Source organism: Amblyomma maculatum, chromosome 2 (genome assembly GCF_055883805.1).
Source record: "Amblyomma maculatum isolate TAMU_Amacu chromosome 2, ASM5588380v1, whole genome shotgun sequence".
Lineage (NCBI taxonomy): Eukaryota > Metazoa > Arthropoda > Arachnida > Ixodida > Ixodidae > Amblyomma > Amblyomma maculatum.
This window is the reverse complement of record NC_139345.1, coordinates 168442506-168462361: the sequence shown is the minus strand read 5'-3', so window position 1 is coordinate 168462361 and position 19856 is coordinate 168442506. Positions and strand designations below refer to the sequence as shown.

Here is a 19856-nt window from a genome sequence, read left to right as displayed (position 1 = left end):
AGCATTTCGGCCATTTCAGCGCCGTGCAATCGGCCGCGTACGCTTCCTCCCGCTAACATGTTCCGACCTGTCAGATCCACACGTGCCTAATATGTGTTCGTGTGTGTGCAAAGAAAGAGCGCGTCGCCTTCACCCGTCTAGAGGAGGTGGAGGAGACTCCTGTCGCGATACAATCACTGAGTCATCACAGCTTGTTCGGATATCATCATCATCAGCCTGACATACCCACTGCAGGGCGAAGGCCTCTCCCATATTTCTAACATTAACTCGGTTCTGTGCTAGCGGCATCCACTTGACCCCTGCGAACTTCTTAACCTTATCCGCCCACCTAACTTTCTGCTGCCCCCTCCTACGCTTTCCTTCCTTAGAATTCAGTTTGTTACCCTCTCTTCGCGCTACATGTCCTTCCCATGCTCATTTCTTCTTCTTGATTTCCATTAGAACGTCAGTGACGAGTTATTTCTTTGACCCACTCTGCACGTTTCCTATCTCAACGTTATCCCTGCCATTTTTCTTTCCACAGCCCTCTGCGTTGTCCTCAACTTAAGTTGAACCCTCTTTGTTTGCTTCCACGTTTCAGCCCCATAGGTAAGTACAGGTAAGGTGCAACTGTTGTATACTTTCCTCTTGAGCGATACCAGTAAGCTGCTAGTCATAATCTGGGAGTGATTTCCAAATGCGCTCCATCCCAATCTTATTATTCTTGTCATTTCCTTTTCATGGTCCGGATCTGCGGTTACTACCGGTCCTAAGTAGACATATTCGCCTACTACTTCTAGTGCTTCGCTACTTAACGTAAACTGCTGTTCCTTTCCGAGGTTGTTGAGAATTACCTTAGTCTTCTGCATATTGATTTTCAAGCCTACCTTTGTACGTTTCCGGTCTAGGTCATCAATCATTATTTTTAGTTCATCCTCCGAGTTGCTTAGCAAGGAAATGTCATCAGCAAATCGCAGATTGCTGAGGTATTCTCCATCTACCCTTATCCCTAACTGCTCCCATTCCAAGTCCCTGAATACTTCTTCTAAGCAAGCTGTGAATAGTACTGGGGAGATAGTGTCTCCTTGCCTAACACATTTCTTTATGGGAATTTTGTTACTTTTTTATGCAGAACTATGGTTGCTGTGCAGCCATTGTATATATCTTCCAGCACTTTCACGTACGGCTCGTCTACCCCCTGACTTCGCAATGTCTGCATCACCGCCGAGGTTTGTACTGAGTCAAATGCTTTTTCGTGCTATGTATAAGGGCTGGTTATATTCCGAGCATTTTTCTATCACCTGGTTGATGGTATGGATATGATCGATAGTAAAGTACCGTTTCCGAAAACCTGCTTGATCCTTTGCTTGATTGCAGTCTAAGGTTGTCCTGATTCTATTAGCGATTACCTTCAGTTCAGTTCAGTCGTGTCCGACTCTTCGTGACCCTATGGACCATATCACGCCACGCTTTACGGTCTATCACTATCTTCCTAACATCACATAACTTCATCTGCAGCGCCTCGATGATGCCATCTTACCTTAGAAAATACCTTATACATAGCATACAGTAAGCTTATTGGTTACACAAGGCGAAGCTTCATGACCAGTAAATGTATTGAAGGAAGGACCCTTGTTAAACCTCTACAATTTTTTTCATGTAGTTTATTTGGTCCGTCACCGAGGCTTTCGGCAATCGGAAGCCACTCCTGGCTTTTGCACAGCACGTGCCGAACGTAACCAGCAGAACGCGGCTTTTCAACATGGGGGAAGGAAAACTAAGGAGGGAGCGCGCGGCAATACTGTTGAAGCCTAGTCATAAAAAAGAAAAGGGAGCGAGTCGGTCTATACGTGATTAGACCACGATCCAGTAATGTTGATCTCTACTACCGCTGTGCCTCGCGCACGCGCGAATCGGCGCCGCGGGGTGTTTGCCGCGCGCGCAGCACCGGGGAATCGGCATGACAACCCATGCTCGCCCACGGCCGGTCTCGAGGGAGAGCGCCCTTCTCTTCTTTTACGGCTTTTTTTACCCTAATTACGGCCTCATCAGAGGTCTGTTTCCACCGCCCGCCGCCCCTCGGTGTGGTCGCCACCCCACTGCTGCGCCCCTGCTACCGCCGTTCACGCGCAAGGGAAACGCGCGCTCGCTCTTCGCTCCGCCCGCGTCAGTTGCAACCCGCAGGTCCTGACATTTCACCGTTTATGGTTTATACAAGGACGCCGTAATGAGCGTCTAAAATGTACCGAGTACGAGGAATAAAATTTAGTCAACACCGCTCACGCGCGTGCGCGCCTTCGTTAATGCGGCCGAGCACGGTCGAATGAAGCTGGTACTCTTACTTCAACATTTTTGCCCCTAAATTTGTACAGAAATAAATTCATCGGGCCGTGCAGTGTTCCGTCGAAAGCTGTAAGCAGGTGCAGCGCAACCTGACTTGAGTGCATGGCAAACTGTTAGCTGGAAATTCTGTCAACCGCTTCTGTTTTCGTTTAGAGCAAAGAAGGCACCGGCAAAAATTCATGGCGCGTCTCAGATTCAGAGTAAGGAACAAAATTTACGTATATAGTTAAAATTGCAGTTGTCTAGTGGAGTGAGCTGTTCTAGCTTCGTTCAAAACAAATCAGTCGGTTGAAAGACAGAATATGTGTATGTAGTCTCGCGACTGACGCATGTACGTATATAACAGACGTAGTCGGTTTAATACATACATAAACAACAACTATTAATCAACGAAATGGCCATAAACAGTCATGCCTAATTGAGAAGAGCGGTAAACAATAAAAACGTTGACCTTCAAAGATATGCATTATACTATACACTCATCAATTCATCAAAACCTGACCTGCGGCTAGAAAATTCAGTCTCAATATCTTCCTGGCCGGTTGGGTTATATAGGGAGCTGGCCTTTAATTCCTGTCTGTCACTTTCTTGGCATAATTGAAAAGAAGGATTGTGATAAATTTTTCAGATATCAAAGAAGCGGACCTTATAGACTGTTAATCCCTTCAGGCAACCCAGCAATGGCGAATTTGCTGCTTGAATCAGGTTTTAAGTACTTCGAGAGCATTTGTGTGTGGTAGATGCACGAGTTTTTTTGTTTGCTTTTTTAAGAAAACCTTATCTAATAGGGCAATACACTCTGGTTTCGGATAATGCAGTCCACTAGAATTCTTGTCCTCGTAGAAGAGTTTACATGAGGCTGCTTCTTTCGCTAGTTTCAAGAAAGATAGCGCAGCGTCACACTCGAGGTCACTGATTAACGTATCAATGTGCAATTTTGTTATAGGAGGTCCCCCGGACAGTTTTTACTTCGAGACCTCCTTCTGTAATACTGATAACCATGTATATGTATCTAACAATAAAAATAAATGTGATGTGATGTGATGAATGTATCTGTCGATGTAAACTAATCCGGAATATGTGACAGTAATGGGATGACAGGAGATGCCACCACAATTCCTTCGTTTCCTCGGTTATTTATTGTGGCCGAGCAGAATAGATTTTTTCGCATCGACGAAAACTGCCTTGATTTTGCTCCAAGATGAAACGTCCGTCTTGACAACGTGGTCAAGTGCCGCTGTTATTGCCCTCGCATCTAGCATGTTGTTCTCTCCGCACGTTAGCCTTACTTTCCCTAAGAGAGCCTCAATGGGGCCACTATTGTGTTTCAAGGTGAGGATGGAGCCGACACCTTTCCCCAGGAGGTATTCTACCACTTGTACACTAGACTCGTGATGAACAGCATTTCTTGAAATGTTTCTTCAGTGAAAGTTTCCTTCTTTAACGCTTTAGAAGTTTCTTGGATGCTTTCGATTAAGCAAGTGAACTCGTCAGCCCCTGCAATCGAGTATCACCAGCTGTCATTTATTAGCCTCTTTTTACCACTTCCGGCACAATTGGTGTCATGAATATCAAACTATTTCTTTATTGTCTTCATAATAAGCATAATATCATGTAAAATTTAATTAAAACAGCGTTTATTTGCAAAATAAAATAATGTTTAAATACAACACATTTGCTAATATATAAATTTAATAACATTGAAAACTCAACCTTACAGTCTTTACTTTGAGTGCTATACTAATGAGTGTTATCATGCAAGCAATGCAACTATTACATTTTTTATGAAATTATTTTCATCTTCGGTGCTTTGTATGGATGGTTTCGCATGTAGCGCTGAAAGATGGTTTTTGCTGTTGCAGACGAGTTGCTGTAATGTTAGCCTTGAAGAAGCTTCGATGTGATCACTGCTCATTCAGATTTTTTTTTGTTATTCTTGTGCAGGCTTGGGAAAAATTCGGATTAAAAGGGACAAAAGTAACTACCCTGCCGCAGTGCGTGTCATATGCTTGTCGAATGCTGACGACATGCTGCTGCAGTATCCACCTACCGTGTTCTTTCATTTCGGGGCTGCACTCACCACAAAACAAACGAGCGACAGCGCGAAACCAGGCAAAAGCCACCCGCCGCCGCTGAAGCAGAGGCGGAGCGAACAGTGAGCAGGTCGCGCCCCTTGCGGCGGCGGAGAGCGTATCTTAAGGAGAAAATTTCCTATTGCTCCCGCGACGATTGAGAAGGCCGTAAGAAAGAGCGCGCGCTCTCCCCCGAGACCGGCCGTGGCTCGCCACAGCAGACAACCGCGCAGCCGCGCCAAGGCAGATGCGCGCATTAAAACATACCAACTTCAAAGCATAGGATGAAATTAGGAGAGCGAAAAAAGGGGAGGGAACGGTTTCCTCGGAGCTTGGCTTGCGAAGCTTGGCCACGTGACGTCACGCTCTCTCTTTACTTTTCTTACCTCCATGCTTTCCAACAAGCGGGCGCGGGGCCCGCTCGAGTGCGCTGTCCTCGGAAGAGAAACGAGTGAAAGCGGCCCGTTTATTATGCGTTTTATAATAAAAAATTGCTCTTCTTCACATATTCTCAATATATAGATCTGCGCAATTCGCATTCAATGTTTCAGTAAACCGTATTTCCGCCGTACTACGCCAGGTGTTTAGAAACACTTCTTAAGCGAACACTTATTCCCACCGAGGAAACATAGGCGGACGGTGTAGGTTGGGTCAACGCAGGCATCTGTCAGCAGCGTACTTGTCTGATGCTGGGATATCGGTGATCACTAAGGCCGGTCCCCGGGTGAGGTAGTTTCATTGCACTACGGAACAGCCTCACCCGCCACCTCCCCAAACTGGGAAGGTCGGGGCTATAATTTTTGGTAGTGGGGGTTCGGCGTCCGCGCCAACCCCCGATAATATGAATTCAGAAAACAGAATTGAAATGTGTGATTCGATGCTATTGGCCTCGAGATCGATCACAGTCGCCACCAAGCATCCGGCATGTTGTTAGACGTGGCTAGCGGCCCCATCGGTAGCTTTGGCGTGGCGGCTGCGTGGCTGGTCGGAAGGAAAGTGCTGTCCCCGTAAAGACGAGGCGTCGACTAACAAAACAACGTTTAATATAACATCACGTAGGAACGGGTAGAGAAGCTGGTCCGGAGAGAAAACTGACACGCGCACAGGTGTCTGGCGTCGTCTCTGAAGTCCTGAGACTATCGCAGCGGAAACTGCCGCAGCTTTCTATAAGCTCGTCAGTTCAGATGGAAAGGGAGAACAATTCAGGTCCGAGCAAGCTGTGATGACTCAATTGACTCAGTCTCGGTGTCGCGACAGAAACTCCTCCACCTCCTGCTGACGGGCGAGGGCGGCGCTCTCTCACTTGAGCGCCGGACTTGGCCAGCGTTTGCACACACGCACGCAAACACATTACAGCACGTGTATTTTCTAACGTTTCGGAGCACGCTCGCAGAATTAAGCGTTGGGCGGCCGAATGCACGGCGCTGAAATTGCCAAAATGCTCGCTGCTTTGACTGATGCTGCGCTGCGGCCGCGTCGGTTGTCGCCCATGTCAGTGGTGAATCCTAACAATGTGCAGCAACAGTTCCATTCTAGGAGGCCACTCAGGCACTTGGTCTTGTGTCTTGAAAACTTCAATAACACTCGCAACGGCTTCTCGAAAATACTACCGTATTTTCCTCGCATGAAGAACTATTTAGAAATGAAGGGTATGTATGTATGTATGTATGTATGTATGTATGTATGTATGTATGTATGTATGTATGTATGTATGTATGTATGTATGTATGTATGTATGTATGTATGTATGTATGTATGTATGTATGTATGTATGTATGTATGTATGTATGTATGTATGTATGTATGTATGTATGTATGTATGTATGTATGTATGTATGTATGTATGTATGTATGTATGTATGTATGTATGTATGTATGTATGTATGTATGTATGTATGTATGTATGTATGTATAATGGGCCTCACGGAACAAACGTAGGGGTCAGGATGTATGAATATGTAAGAAACTTTCTAACAGACAGAAAAGCAAAAATAAGATACCAGGGGATAGAATCTATTTTTCTGTGATTTCTTACTGACAAGTTAATGCTGTGAAGGATGTGCCAGGGCTCAATATTACTTACTTCTAGAATTGTGCGTATTCTCGAAAGGGGACATGGTTGATGCGGCAATTCATAGGTGCAGGCAAGGCTTACAACTGCAGAAATTAAACAATCTGGACCCCACGACGGATCTCTTCGTCAGTTTCGAATAAATGAAAGCAAACTTTAAGGTAATGTGGGTAGTATTTTCTTTTGCTCCTTCTGGCAGTGCTAGGTTATATTAACCCGAAAACGATAAAAACCCGTCTCCACAAATTCTAGCCTAGCCGCTGCCGGCGTTTTAGCGAACCCTTACGAGCACGTTTAGTAGATGGTAGTTGGCAGATGATATGCCCCGACTACGAATAACTGCGGGGTTGTATATCATGAAGACCATATGACATGGCCGAATTGCTATACGATCTCCCAACGCGAGCAGTTCCTTTGAGTGGGATATTGAGATGGCAATCGAACACTCAGACATGCAGGCAATGGGTCACGCAGACATGTTCGTCCCGCTTAGTTAAGCCTGGGCTTTATACGTATGTTTGGCGGTCTTTTAAATAATGGGGTAGCTTGCGGCTGTATGTCAGTGACTATTTGGGAGATAAAGAGTCCAAGGTAAGGGGTACGTGTTTAGGCTAATAGCAAAGTGTATGTGAGCGAAAGAGAAAACGCAAGAGCTGGCAGATGGAAGCCATTACGCTGCCGTATCATACCTCTAAAGGCGCTTTAAGGGAAGCTAAAAGTTTTTTTTAGGGAATTTCACAAGACGAACGCCTTATAATATATGACCTATGAAGATTAAGCTCACGAAGTGATTTTGCGAGCAGTTTAAAGGTATGTAATCACCTACCAAAGTCGCGACGAACGCCTCTCCTTTTCGCCTCCATTGAAACGCAGCAGCCGGCAGTCGGGATCGAGCCCGGGTACTCCGGCCCAGAAGTCGGGCATCTTAGCCTGTGCACCAACCCGGCCTCGGTGGTGCAGTGGTTCAATGTCTGCATGCCATAAAGCCATTTTGGATTCCCCCCCCCCCCCCCCCCCCCAAGGTACGAAAAAAAAAACATCCATCAGGCACGACGGGGTGCGCTTGAAAAGCACAAGCCTCACAACCCACCACAACCGGGACAAAATGAAGCAATGCAGAATAGGGCATACCCTCGGCTCGACGCTTCGCCAGCGTCACGACGCTTTAAACCGTCGTTTGCCGGCACCTTAATAAATTTATTAAGATGCCAAGGGCGGGGGGGGGGGGGGGGGGGGGGGGGATCACTGTTTCATATTCCGCAGGCTGGAAACTATCGAACACGTTTTCTTAGACTGTTTGGAAGCCTTTTTCTTCTGAGGCATTCTGCAACGAATAATTAAAAAGGACCCGCCCGTGGATGCATTTGAAATTCGATTTTTACTAATTGAAGATATGGGCTACCGCTGGACATGATCATGTAATTGGGCCTGCACACTTCCTGGCGATCCAAAATGGCTTTATGGCATGCAGACATTGAACCACTGCACCACCGCGGCCGGGTTGGTGCACAGGCTAAGATGTCCGACTTCTGGGCCGTAGTACCCGGGCTCGATCCCGACTGCCGGCTGCTGCGTTTCAATGGAGGCGAAAAGGAGAGGCGTTCGTCGCGACTTTGGTAGGTGATTACATACCTTTAAACGGCTCGCAAAATCACTTCGTGAGCTTAATCTTCATAGGTCATATATTATAAGGCGTTCGTCTTGTGAAATTCCCTAAAAAAACTTTAGCTTCCCTTAAAGCGCCTTTAGAGGTATGATACGGCAGCGTAATGACTTCCATCTGCCAGCTCTTGCGATTAGCAGTAGGTGCCCACGGCAAAACTACAAATGAGGCGGTACAGGGAGATATGCGCTGGGCATCTTTCGAAGTGCGGGAAGCTCAGAGTAAAATATTATATGAGGAACGCCTCAGGAAATTGGACAGTAACAGATGGGCAGCTAAAGTATTTAAATACCTGTACTTAAAAAGCGTTGACTCACAATGGAGGAAAAGAACTAGAAAACTAACTAGTAAGTATGCTAGTCACAAGGACGGAGAAATAAAGAGCATTAAGCAACAGGTGAAAAACACAGAAGGTAAAAATTGGATAAATTCGATGGAAAAGAAACAGAGTGTAGAATTATACCGAAAGTGGAAAATGCAGATTAGGAAGGAAGATATCTTTGATAACTCAAGAGGCAGTGCCCTACTTTTTGAAGCTAGATCAGGGTGCCTTAGAACACGCAGCTACAAAAAGAAGTTTAACAATGGAGATGACGCATGTGCTGTATGTGGAAACTCCAGTGATACAATTGACCATATTATAATCGAATGTAATGGTATCCATCCGGAAGTTGATGCAGGCGCAATCACTGTTCCTGGAGCTCTGGGGTTTAGAGATACCAGTGGCCGGGTGAATAAACCGGCGGTGGAAACTAGCAAAAAACGACTGGAAGATTGGTGGCTTAAAAGCAGAGAAGTGACATAATGTTAGTAATGTAGGAACAAAAATTTAATAAATAGAATGATGGTTTAGTTAACCATTCTAAATCAATAATTAAGATATAGGGAGAAAAATGAGCATGATAGCTACTGCTACCACCCCGTTTCAAAGGGGACGCTTCTATATTCCATCCATCCATCCATCCATCCATCCATCCATCCATCCATCCATCCATCCATCCATCCATCCATCCATCCATCCATCCATCCATCCATCCATCCATCCATCCATCCATCCATCCATCCATCCATCCATCCATCCATCCATCCATCCATCCATCCATCCATCCATCCATCCATCCATCCATCCATCCATCCATCCATCCATCCATCCATCCATCCATCCATCCATCCATCCATCCATCCATCCATCCATCCATCCATCCATCCATCCATCCATCCATCCATCCATCCATCCATCCATCCATCCATCCATCCATCCATCCATCCATCCATCCATCCATCCATCCATCCATCCATCCATCCATCCATCCACCCATCCACCCACCCATCCATCCATCCATCCATCCATCCATCCATCCATCCATCCATCCATCCTTCCTTCCTTCCTTCCATCCATCCATCCATCCATCCATCCATCCATCCATCCATCCATCCATCCATCCATCCATCCATCCATCCATCCATCCGCGCGCTGCAGCGGCGCCGCTGCCGCACCGAACAGATCGTTCGCCGTTGCTTCATCTTCGCCATGAATTCTTTGCTATGCAGGCTGGTAAAGAGAGGTGTCGGTGACAAGCTGCGGCAAGGAAGCGACAACGTGCAGAATTGAGACAGTGGAAAAACGTAAAGAACGTCGCGCTAAGCTTCGTGCACAAGATGAAGCTCGGCGACTACGTTCTATCCGAGTGCTTCCACCTCGTCGGCTACTGATGAACACATGACTGCGCAGGGACGCCGCAATGCCACCAAGCGAAGACATCACGCTGAAGAATCGCCGGAAGAACGGTCGTAACCATTGTGTGTCATGAATTACCCTATAGCCAAACTATCGAACCACACAAGCTACGCCACAAGCGAACACACAAGCGTAGCCATGCCGCCACTGTTAACGCAATTTACCAGGCTTAACCAGAGATAAGCCACTGCCAAATTTGGTTTTCTTGATTTTTTGTCTCATCCTCATTTGCTCTTGGTGAAGATGAAAATTGATGTTAGTTTTAAGTTAACGGGTATGTATGTAGGCAACAACAATAATTTTATCTAGTGTCGTCCATTCTGTATTTTGTTGGTACACCTCTACGTTATGATGATCCGTTAGGGCGTGTGTGGGTGGATGCTTCCACCAAGGCAGCGCGGCCTGAGGACGTGCCAAAAAGGCGTGACAACCGACATTATTGCATAAATCGCTGAAACAATGCACGCTTAACAATAGTTCGATGTTCGAATTCCTAGCGAGGGTTTTGACATTGAACAAATTTCACAGCGAAGTTGAGCGACCATCAGCCGTTCTCTTGTAACCCTTGTATGGGAAGAGATTCGCAAAACAGCTCGTAACATTCAAAGCAGGCTGTCAGGCTTACGTATGATCGCTTCTCGACTGGTGTGCACCTCAGCTACTGTATCCTTCACTGCATTTTCATATCCCTAAGACCACTCGAGGATATTCGGGAGCAGGCGCAAGTATGGCTATTGTTTGCCCTGTGCTTCTGCGTCAGCCGCTGGAGCTCTCAGCGCTTGAGGTGAACGGACGCACTGGTGTGAGCTCCGTGGTTTGACACCGATATCAGCGATAAATTGTGCCATCGACCTTGAATCGTTGAGGTATTGAACTGCGGAAGTCACGAGGATCATGAAGACACCAAGTTTTTGGGCAAGCGAACCTTTTTCCGCCTTTTTGGAAAAACGTTTCCAACTACGGTAGAGGATAAGCCTAACAAGGCATAGTGAGCCGGCAGCAGTCAGAGCTGCTGCGCAGGCGAAGTGCGCGCAACGCCTGGGGCCACAATACTAAAATGAAAAGCGTCGTAGACGGAGAAAGGATAAAACCCGAGGAACTCGAGGTACCAAACCTGTGGTTCGTCAACTGTAAGGTTCGTAACATGCGCTTGGAGGAAGCGCGTCGACAAGAAGAAAAAGAGAAAGTGCTAACTAAGCAGAAGGGAAGGAAGATGACTGTGAACTCGGTTCAAAAGCAGTACGTTCGGATGCCAATAGGAGCGGAAAAGATCATTATAAGGCCGCGTGGAGGCCTGGCGAAGCTCATGACGCACGGAACGCTGGCGTTGGGTGACATAATCAAGCTGGCGGCGGGTATAAATCCGGAAGAGGAAGGAGACAAGAACTTTGTCTCGCCAAACCTGAAGCAACAGACGATTCTTATAGCAACGACAAGCGAAAGCCGAAGATTGAAATATCAGAGCCTGAAGAAACTGAAGGTCAACGGGTAGGACACGGAGGTTACGGCATATCCCGCAACACCGGAGAAATGCGGCAAGGGAGTCATATACGACGTCCCGTTATTCTACACGGAAGATGATGATACAACTGAAGAGATAAGATAATCCCGAAATCTACGGAGTCAGAAGACTGAGGAAAGAATCGAAGGTTGTGATGATAACGTTCGCGCAGGAAGAGTTTTCAAGATAGATCATTTTCGGGGGAGTTCCAGTAAAATGCTGGCTGTACAAAGGTACGAGGTACGTTATGCGTGCGGAAGAATGGAACATAGAGCGGACGTATGCCCGGATCCGAAGAACATCAAATGCAGGGGATGCGGAAAGGAAAACAGGTGCGAACCAGTATGCCAGATGTGTAGCAACGCATCCTAGGAGACAGCAAATGCAAATCCGTCTACCGTACGTCATACATCGTCAAGAAGCGGCGCTGGGAGAAAATCATGGAGGTGGAAGAACGAAGGAGGCAAGAGCAAGGATGTAGCCAAAAGCCGATTCACAAAAATGAATCCGAGTACAGAATCAGAGAGGATTCTTTCCCAAAACTCGGGGAGGGAAGTGGAGGACACAACTCGAGGGGAACTGCAGGGGAAGGAGATCAAGCCAGAGGGAGAAGCAAGTCAAGAGACAAGAGTCAACAGAGGGGGAGAAGCAGCTCCGGTTGCCGACAACAAACCAAAGAAAAGACCGAGGACGGAGCTAACCGCAAGCAAACCAGGCACCTATGGGGAAGAGACAAGACGCCGGGAGAGAGAAGCATCAGCTTCACAGAAGGGTTGCAACCAGGTAAGGGGAATAGCAGGATGAGAACATAGATAGGTTATTGAGGCAAATCGAGGAAATACAAAAGATAATAGAAAAACAAAACGAAACCATACGTAGACTTGAAAAACAGCAGAATACAACGCAGGCACAAACACAGACGCGACAACCCACAGTTGTAGCAGGAACAGTAGCAGAAAACGAGGCGGGAACTAATAGTGACAAGGACATGATACCTATACAACTGCCGCCGGCAAAACGCAAAAACAATGACACGGGGTCTTCACAAGACCTGGAAACTTTTAAAATGGCTTCTCGAAGCTAGAGAGTGTGATCACAAACTTCACAGATTTTATGAAACAAATGAATGCGCAAATAAATGCACAGATTCAGAAGCTAAATGAAGGGATGCAAAAACCGGGAGAGAATATAAGCTTAAAACAGGTGGAGTTGGCAGCCAAAAAAGGGTGGCAGCAAAAAGCAGAAGAAGCGATACTTCAGCTTCAAGATGGACAAAATGAAGAATATTAACAATGAAATCTGGCAATGGAATTGCAGAGGTTTTAGGAGAAAGAGGCCAGTGCTACCGCAGCATCTTAAACAATTAGAAAACCAACCTCTCGCAATAGCGCTGCAGGAAACAGGGGTCCTGCGAAATTGTCAGGATAATAAGCTTTCCATAGTAACAAATGAGACAGAACGAGGGTGACAAGGTTAGTAAAAAGAAATGTGGCAGCTCTGGATCACGATATAGGACCCAGGGACATAGAACACGTGTTCGTGGAAGTATTAGCCGGGAGCATCACAGAGCCTAATATTTTCATACCCAACGTCTACAGTTTGCCAAAACAGAAAAAGATCAGATTCCGTGCATTAGTAAAAAAGGCTAAAAACATATGCGGAGGGCAACAGCTACTCATAGTAGGTGACTTAAATGCACAACATCAAGCATGTGGTTACAGTAGACAATGCTCCAAAGGCAGGCAACTATGGGAAGATATTCAGGAACAAGGCTTCACACTAAATAACAACCCAGACAGCCCGACTAGGATAGGAAATAGTGTCAGCAAGGACACGTCTCCGGACCTCACACTTTCAAAGAACATAGAAGGTCTAGAGTGGTACAACCTGGAATTAAACCTTGGCAGCGACCATTATATCATAGTAATTAATATAGGAGGAGGGCCGAAAGCGCGAAAAAGCAAGAAAAGTAAAATCACTGAGTGGGACCAGTTTAGAGACTGGACAACAGCGGAGGAAACTTCGCCCATAAACAGTATCGTGGAGTGGTGAAACAGGCTTAAACGTGACGTCCAAAGGCACACCAAAATTGTACAGGGGGAGGATGCTCCAGAGGTAGTAGACATCCGGCTGGAATTCCGGTGGCTAAAATACTCGCCTAGGGACCAAAAGTACCTACAGTCTTCAATAAGTCTGGACTGTAGTTCAATCTTATCGGTTCGTGAAAGCGCCCGGCGGCCGCCAGGAAGCCCAGTCTTATTTTAGACTCGGATAAGATTACACTCATTCTTAAGACTGGACTTATACCCTCACGTTCTTGCAAGCGGGCCCTGGACAGGTGTGCACTCTACACCAAAGGTGTACCAGGATGGTAGATGAGTCTAGTGTAATGTCTTCTATAAAGTAAGCCTCTGCCCTTTCCTCCAAACCTCCTACCGCTCATCACCTTTTCGGATCGGGAAATGAGGAGATCGACCAGAGTGAGCGCCTAATCGAGGTAATACCTCATCTAACAGAGCCCTCGTTCATGGTTAAAGCAAGTTCAGAGTAAGGGATAGCCTCCGTGGTTATTTAATTTTTCACAGGCCCGCGTATAGCGCATGACGTTGGACGAACTTGTAGCGAAATGGGCGGCTCCTGACATCGGCGCCGCAGCGAGCAACAAGTTTCCGCGGTGCGACACGGCGTTGCCGAACTGTCGAAGAACAAGTCCGAGAGCGCTGTTGGCGAGAGGCGACGACATGTTTCTTATTAGTTCGCGTTGGGGCGATGTGAAAGTGTCGCCAACACCACGCGAACACGCTGCTGATGGACCGAGTTGACCGACTGTTTCCACAGTGTGACTCCGCCTTTAGACTGTCTATTCCAGCGAGCTCTGAACTATTTTGCATTTGATGAATACGCAGGAAGTCCTTCGAAAATCCTCGGCACGGGGTCCGCGAAAGTTTTGGGACGTTGCGCTTCGAGGTCACAACCACGCCATCAATCAACCATTCATCTGCATGCTAATTGTGATTCGCAGCGAAGTGCTCTTCACGCGCGCACACACGCGGGGACTCCAGACTGAACTCAGAAGTTTCTTGGCGTGGTATGGCGCGCTTCCATTTTTCACGCCGATCGCTTTTACTGGGCATCGGCACTTTCATTCCCTTGTAACCGGAGCGACATTCAAGTACGCAGCAACTACGCGGCATCCCCACAGGCTTTCAGCTAGGCACATCCAAGGATTATATTGCGAGACGCAGCACAGACTGAAATCTGTGAACGCACTCACCACGATACTTCGCACAGACAGCAACGGCTGCCGTCGTTCTCACCTCCTCGATGGCCACAGGTAGTCGCAGATAGTAATCGCGTATATAAAGGAATGCTAGCTCTATAAGTTACTATATAAACTTTGCTAGAGTTGCGCAAAGGTGCCGCATAATCAATCAAATTGTAGCGCGAAGCCATGCGTCGTCTTTCCCAGAGCAGCCAGGCTGGAAGGCAGACGAGAAGTGATTGCTTTGGCCGTCCTAATAGGAATGAGTCACCGTCACTGCAGCTCGCTGCAGCTCGCGCGCAGCACGGCACGCCCGGCGACGGCGTGCACGCTGTTCCCAAGACGGATGACGCAATGCAGCCGGAGTTCCTGTCGGGTCGGCTTCATCCGTGCTACATGGTTGCTTGGCGGCGAAAGAAAAGGAACGGGGAACTCCGGCAAAGCTTATGTAGTAATTCTAGCCCCAGATAATGTTACTATATAACTCTAACCTCTGATGCCGGATGGATGGATGAATGGATGGAATATAGGAGCGTCCCCTTTGAAACGCGGTGGTAGCAGTAGCTATCATGCTCATTTTTCTCCCTATATCTTAATTATTGATTTAGATTGGTTAACTATACCATCATTCTATTCATTAAAGTTTTGTTTCTACATTTTTAACATTATCTCACTTCTCTGCTTCTAAGCCACCAATCTTCCAGTCGTTTTTTGCTAGTTTCCACCGCCGGTTTATTCCCCCGGCCACTGGTATCTCTAAATTACAGAGCTTATGGAACAGTGACTGCGCCTGCATCAACTTCCGGATGGATAGCATTACATTCGAGTATAATATGATCAATTGTTTCACTGGAGATACCACATACAGCACATGCGTCATCTTCATTGTTAAATTTCTTTTTGTAGCTGCGTGTTCTAAGGCACCCTGATCTAGCTTCAAAAAGTAGGGCACCGCCTCTTGAGTTGTCAAAGAAAGCTTCCTTCCTGATCTGCATTTTCTATTTTCGGTATAATTCCACACTCTGTTTCTTTTCCATCGAATATATCCAATTTTTACCTTCTGTGTTTTTCACCTGTTGCCTAATTCTCTTTATTTCTCAGACTACACGCAGCACCGCACTGCGGTCGCCGCTGGCAGAATACAAAGCTCTCCCATAGAGAGAAGGCGAAGCTTTATGACCCGTAAATGTATTGAAGGAAGGACCCTTGTTGAACCTTTAAAATTTTTTTGATGTGGTTTATTTGGTCCGTCACCGAGACTTTCGGCAAACGGAAGCCACTCCTGGATTTTGCACAACACGTGCCGAACGTAACCAGCACAACGCGGCTTTTCCACATGGAGGAAGGAAAACTAAGGAGGGAGCGCGCGGCAATACTCTTGAAGTCTAGTCATAAAAAATAAAAGGGAGCGAGTCGGTCTCCACGTGATTAAACCACGATCCAGTAATGCTGATATCTACTACCGATGTGCCTCGCGCACGCGCGAATCGGCGCCGCGGGGTGTTTGCCGCGCGCGCATCACCGGGGAATCGGCGTGACAACCCATGCTCGCCTACGGCCGGTCTCGAAGGAGAGCGCGCTTCTCTTCTTTTACGGCTATTTACGGCCTCACCAATGGGGTCTGTTTCCACCGCCCGCCGCCCCTCGGTGGGGTCGCCACCGCCCCACTGCTGCGCCTCTGCTACCGCCGTTCACGCGCAAGGGAAACGCGTGCTCGCTGTTCGCTCCGCCGGCCTCAGTTGCAACCGGCAGGTCCTGTCATTTCACCCTTTATGGCTTATACAGGGACGCCGTAATCAGCGTCTAAAATTTATCGTGCACGAGTAATAAAATATAGTCAAAACCGCTCACGCGCGTGCGCGCCTTCGTTAGTGCGGCCGAGCACGGTCAAATGAAGCTGGTACACTTACTTCAACATTTTTGCCAACACATTTGTACAGAAATAAATATTGTTAAGGTTTATTTACAAAGTGGTTCTGCCCTTAGCCTGATGTGCTAACCAAGATATAGTGAGCTTCCTCTTCTTCCACTTCTATTCCGGAGAGCCTCTTTTTGCACTTCCTTGTTCTCTTCTGTTCGCATGCCTGACATTTCTCCCTTCGCAGACGAAGCCCCGGGGCTGTCAGTCAGAGTCCCGAGCGAGAGTGACAGCGCTTCATTCTTGCGACATGAACTACTTGTGTTTTCCGAGAGGGGCGACCTTGGGAACATTGGCGAGACACGACGTAGTTCAACTCATTGATGCGTTTGAGCACAATAAATTGGCGTGTGTAGTGCGACAACAGCTTCTGGGACAAACCACGCGGCAATACGGCAGGTTCATTGGTATGGTTGACAGTCCAAAGCGTGGCACGGCCCTCGTTCACTCGAACAACGCTGCGGGGTTGTTCGGGTGGTTCACGAGCACGGTCCAAATAATAGTCCTCGGTAACAGGATCGCAGCGATCAGCAAAGTCCAGCCGCTGGGGTTGTTGCGGAGGAGGTGGCGCCCTGTAGTGGGTACGAGCTGGGGGAGCAGGGCCATATGAGTCGTTTCGGTGGTCACGGACGGGAGGAGGAGCGGTAGAACGCCAAGAAGAGCGCTGGATGGGAGCTGCCTGCAGGGAGCAGCTATCACAGGGGATTGCACTGCGGTTCACATCTTGATGGCGGGAAAGCTCATCACGGACAATTTGGCGAATCATCTCTGCCAAATTCGGAGGCTCATGTGAATGCTCGTGAGAATCCACGCTTGCAACAGTGGTCACGTTAGGCAGACGGCCGAATTTCGGGGTTATGCGACGCAGCTTTAAAGTTTCGAACGTACGACAGTGCTTGATCATGGCCGTGGGAGAATATAAGTTTTCTTTTGTAATTAAAAGTTATATACGTCCACCGCGATGCCCTTTAAGCGGTGGCCAACTCTGTCTTCATCCGACATGCTCGGATTCACCGCTTTGCAGAGTTTTAGGACCTCTTCTATGTACATTATGCATGTTTCACCTGGCCCTTGGGCTCGCTGGAATAAAGTCTGCTCAGCGCATTTCCGTTTTGCCGTGGTATCCCCGAAACAATTTCGAATCTCCTCTTCAAAACGCTCCCAGCTCGTTAAAGACGCTTCATGGTTCTCAAACCATGTCAGGGCTGTGGAGTCCAAGAAAAAAACATTTGCCAGCATTACAGTGGCGTCCCAGCGATTGTACTTGCTCACCCGCTGGTAATTGGTGAGCCAGTCGTCCACGTCTTCGCCAGCCTTGCCAGAAAAGGTCCGCGGCTCACGGTAATGCTGCCATGCGGGTGCCGCTAGACCTGGCTGCCGTGCATCGCCGTCTTGAATCATTGTGGGTGTCAAAGGGGGGAGCCCAGCGAGTCGTCGGCTCGAACGAGGTAGAGAGGAATCCGTGGTGATCTACCCAGCACCTTCACCACACTGTTAAGGTTTATTTACAAAGTGGTTCTGCCCCTTAGCCTGATGTGCTAACCAAGATATAGTGAGCTTCCTCTTCTTCCACTTCTATTCCGGAGAGCCTCTTTTTGCACTTCCTTGTTCTCTTCTGTTCGCATGCCTGACAATATATCGGGCCGTGCAGTGTTCCGTCGAAAGCTGCAAGCAGGTGCAGCGCAACCTGACGTGAGTGCATGGCAAACTGTTAGCTGAAAATTCTGTCAACCGCTTCTGTTTTCGTAGAGCAAAGAAGGATCCGGCAAAAATTCATGGCGCGTCTCAGATTCAGAGTAAGGAACGAAATTTACGTATATAGTTAAAATTGCAGTTGTCGAGTGGAGTGAGCTGTTCTAGCTTCGCTCAAAACAAATCAGTCGGTTGAAAGACAGAATATGTATATGTAGTCTCGCGACTGACGCATGTACGTATATAACAGACGTAGTCGGTTTAATACATACATAAACAACAACTTTTAATCAACGAAATGGGCATAAACAGTCATGCCTAATTGAAAAGAGCGGTAAACAATAAAAAAAAATTGACCTTCAAAGTTATGCATTGTACTATATATTCATCAATTCATCAAAACGTGACCTGCGGCTAGAAAATTCAGTCTCAATATCTTCCTGGCCGGTTTGGTTATATAGGGAGCTGGCCTTTAATTCCTGTCTGTCACTTTCTTGGCATAATTGAAAAGAAGGATTGTGATAAATTTTTCAGATATCAAAGAAGCGGACCTTATAGACTGTTAATTCCTTCAGGCAACCCAGCAATGGCGAATTTGCTGCTTGAATCAGGTTTTAAGTACTTCGAGAGCATTTGTGTGTGGTAGATGCACGAGTTTTTTTTTTTTTTTTTTTTTAAGAAAACCTTATCCAATAGGGCAATGCACTCTGGTTTCGGATAATGCAGTCCACTAGAATTCTTGTCCTCGTAGAAGAGTTTACATGAGGCTGCTTCTTTCGCTAGTTTCAAGAAAGATAGCGCAGCGTCACACTCGAGGTCACTGATTAACTTATCAATGTGCAATTTTGTTATAGGAGGTCCCCCGGACAGTTTTTACTTCGAGACCTCCTTCTGTAATACTGATAACCATGTATATGTATCTAACAATAAAAATAAATGTGATGTGATGTGATGAATGTATCTGTCGATGTGAACTAATCCGGAATATGTGACAGTAATGGGATGACAGGAGATGCCACCACAATTCCTTCGTTTCCTCGGTATTTATTGTGGCCGAGCAGAATAGATTTCTTCGCATCGACGAAAACTGCCTTGATTTTGCTCCAAGATGAAACGTCCGTCTTGACAACGTGGTCAAGTGCCGGTGTTATTGCCCTCGCATCTAGCATGTTGTTCTCTCCGCACGTTAGCCTTACTTTCCCTAAGAGAGCCTCAATGGGGCCACTATTGTGTTTCCTGGTGAGGATGGAGCCGACACCTTTCCCCAGGAGGTATTCTACCACTTGTACACTAGACTCGTGATGAACAGCATTTCTTGAAATGTTTCTTCAGTGAAAGTTTCCTTCTTTAACCCTTTAGAAGTGTGCTGTTATCTGTTTTGGTTTGGCTTGGCTTGGCTGGCAGCTGCGACTGCGAAAGTGGCGCTAGTGTATCTGTGGCGCAAGTGTGGCGCAAGTGTATAAAAGCGGAGTGCGAGAATAAACGGGGGTTCATTTCGTCGCTTGGGAGCTCGGTGTCTGGACTGCTTTCTCTGGCAGCGTTCCGGCGCGGGTGCTACGGCGCCCCCCCTGCCTGGGCTAACACGACATGGTGTCAGAAGTGGCCGTCTACGACATG

At 47.2% G+C, this 19856-nt stretch overlaps 1 non-coding gene across 1 annotated transcript; it reads left to right on the top strand.

Annotated features, from left to right (window-relative positions):
- Positions 1-5069: 5069 nt before the first annotated feature.
- Positions 5070-5230, top strand: LOC146200395 (U1 spliceosomal RNA). The gene has a single exon (XR_014705376.1). It is a non-coding gene; the product is annotated as a U1 spliceosomal RNA (small nuclear RNA).
- The last annotated feature ends 14626 nt before the right edge of the window (positions 5231-19856 follow it).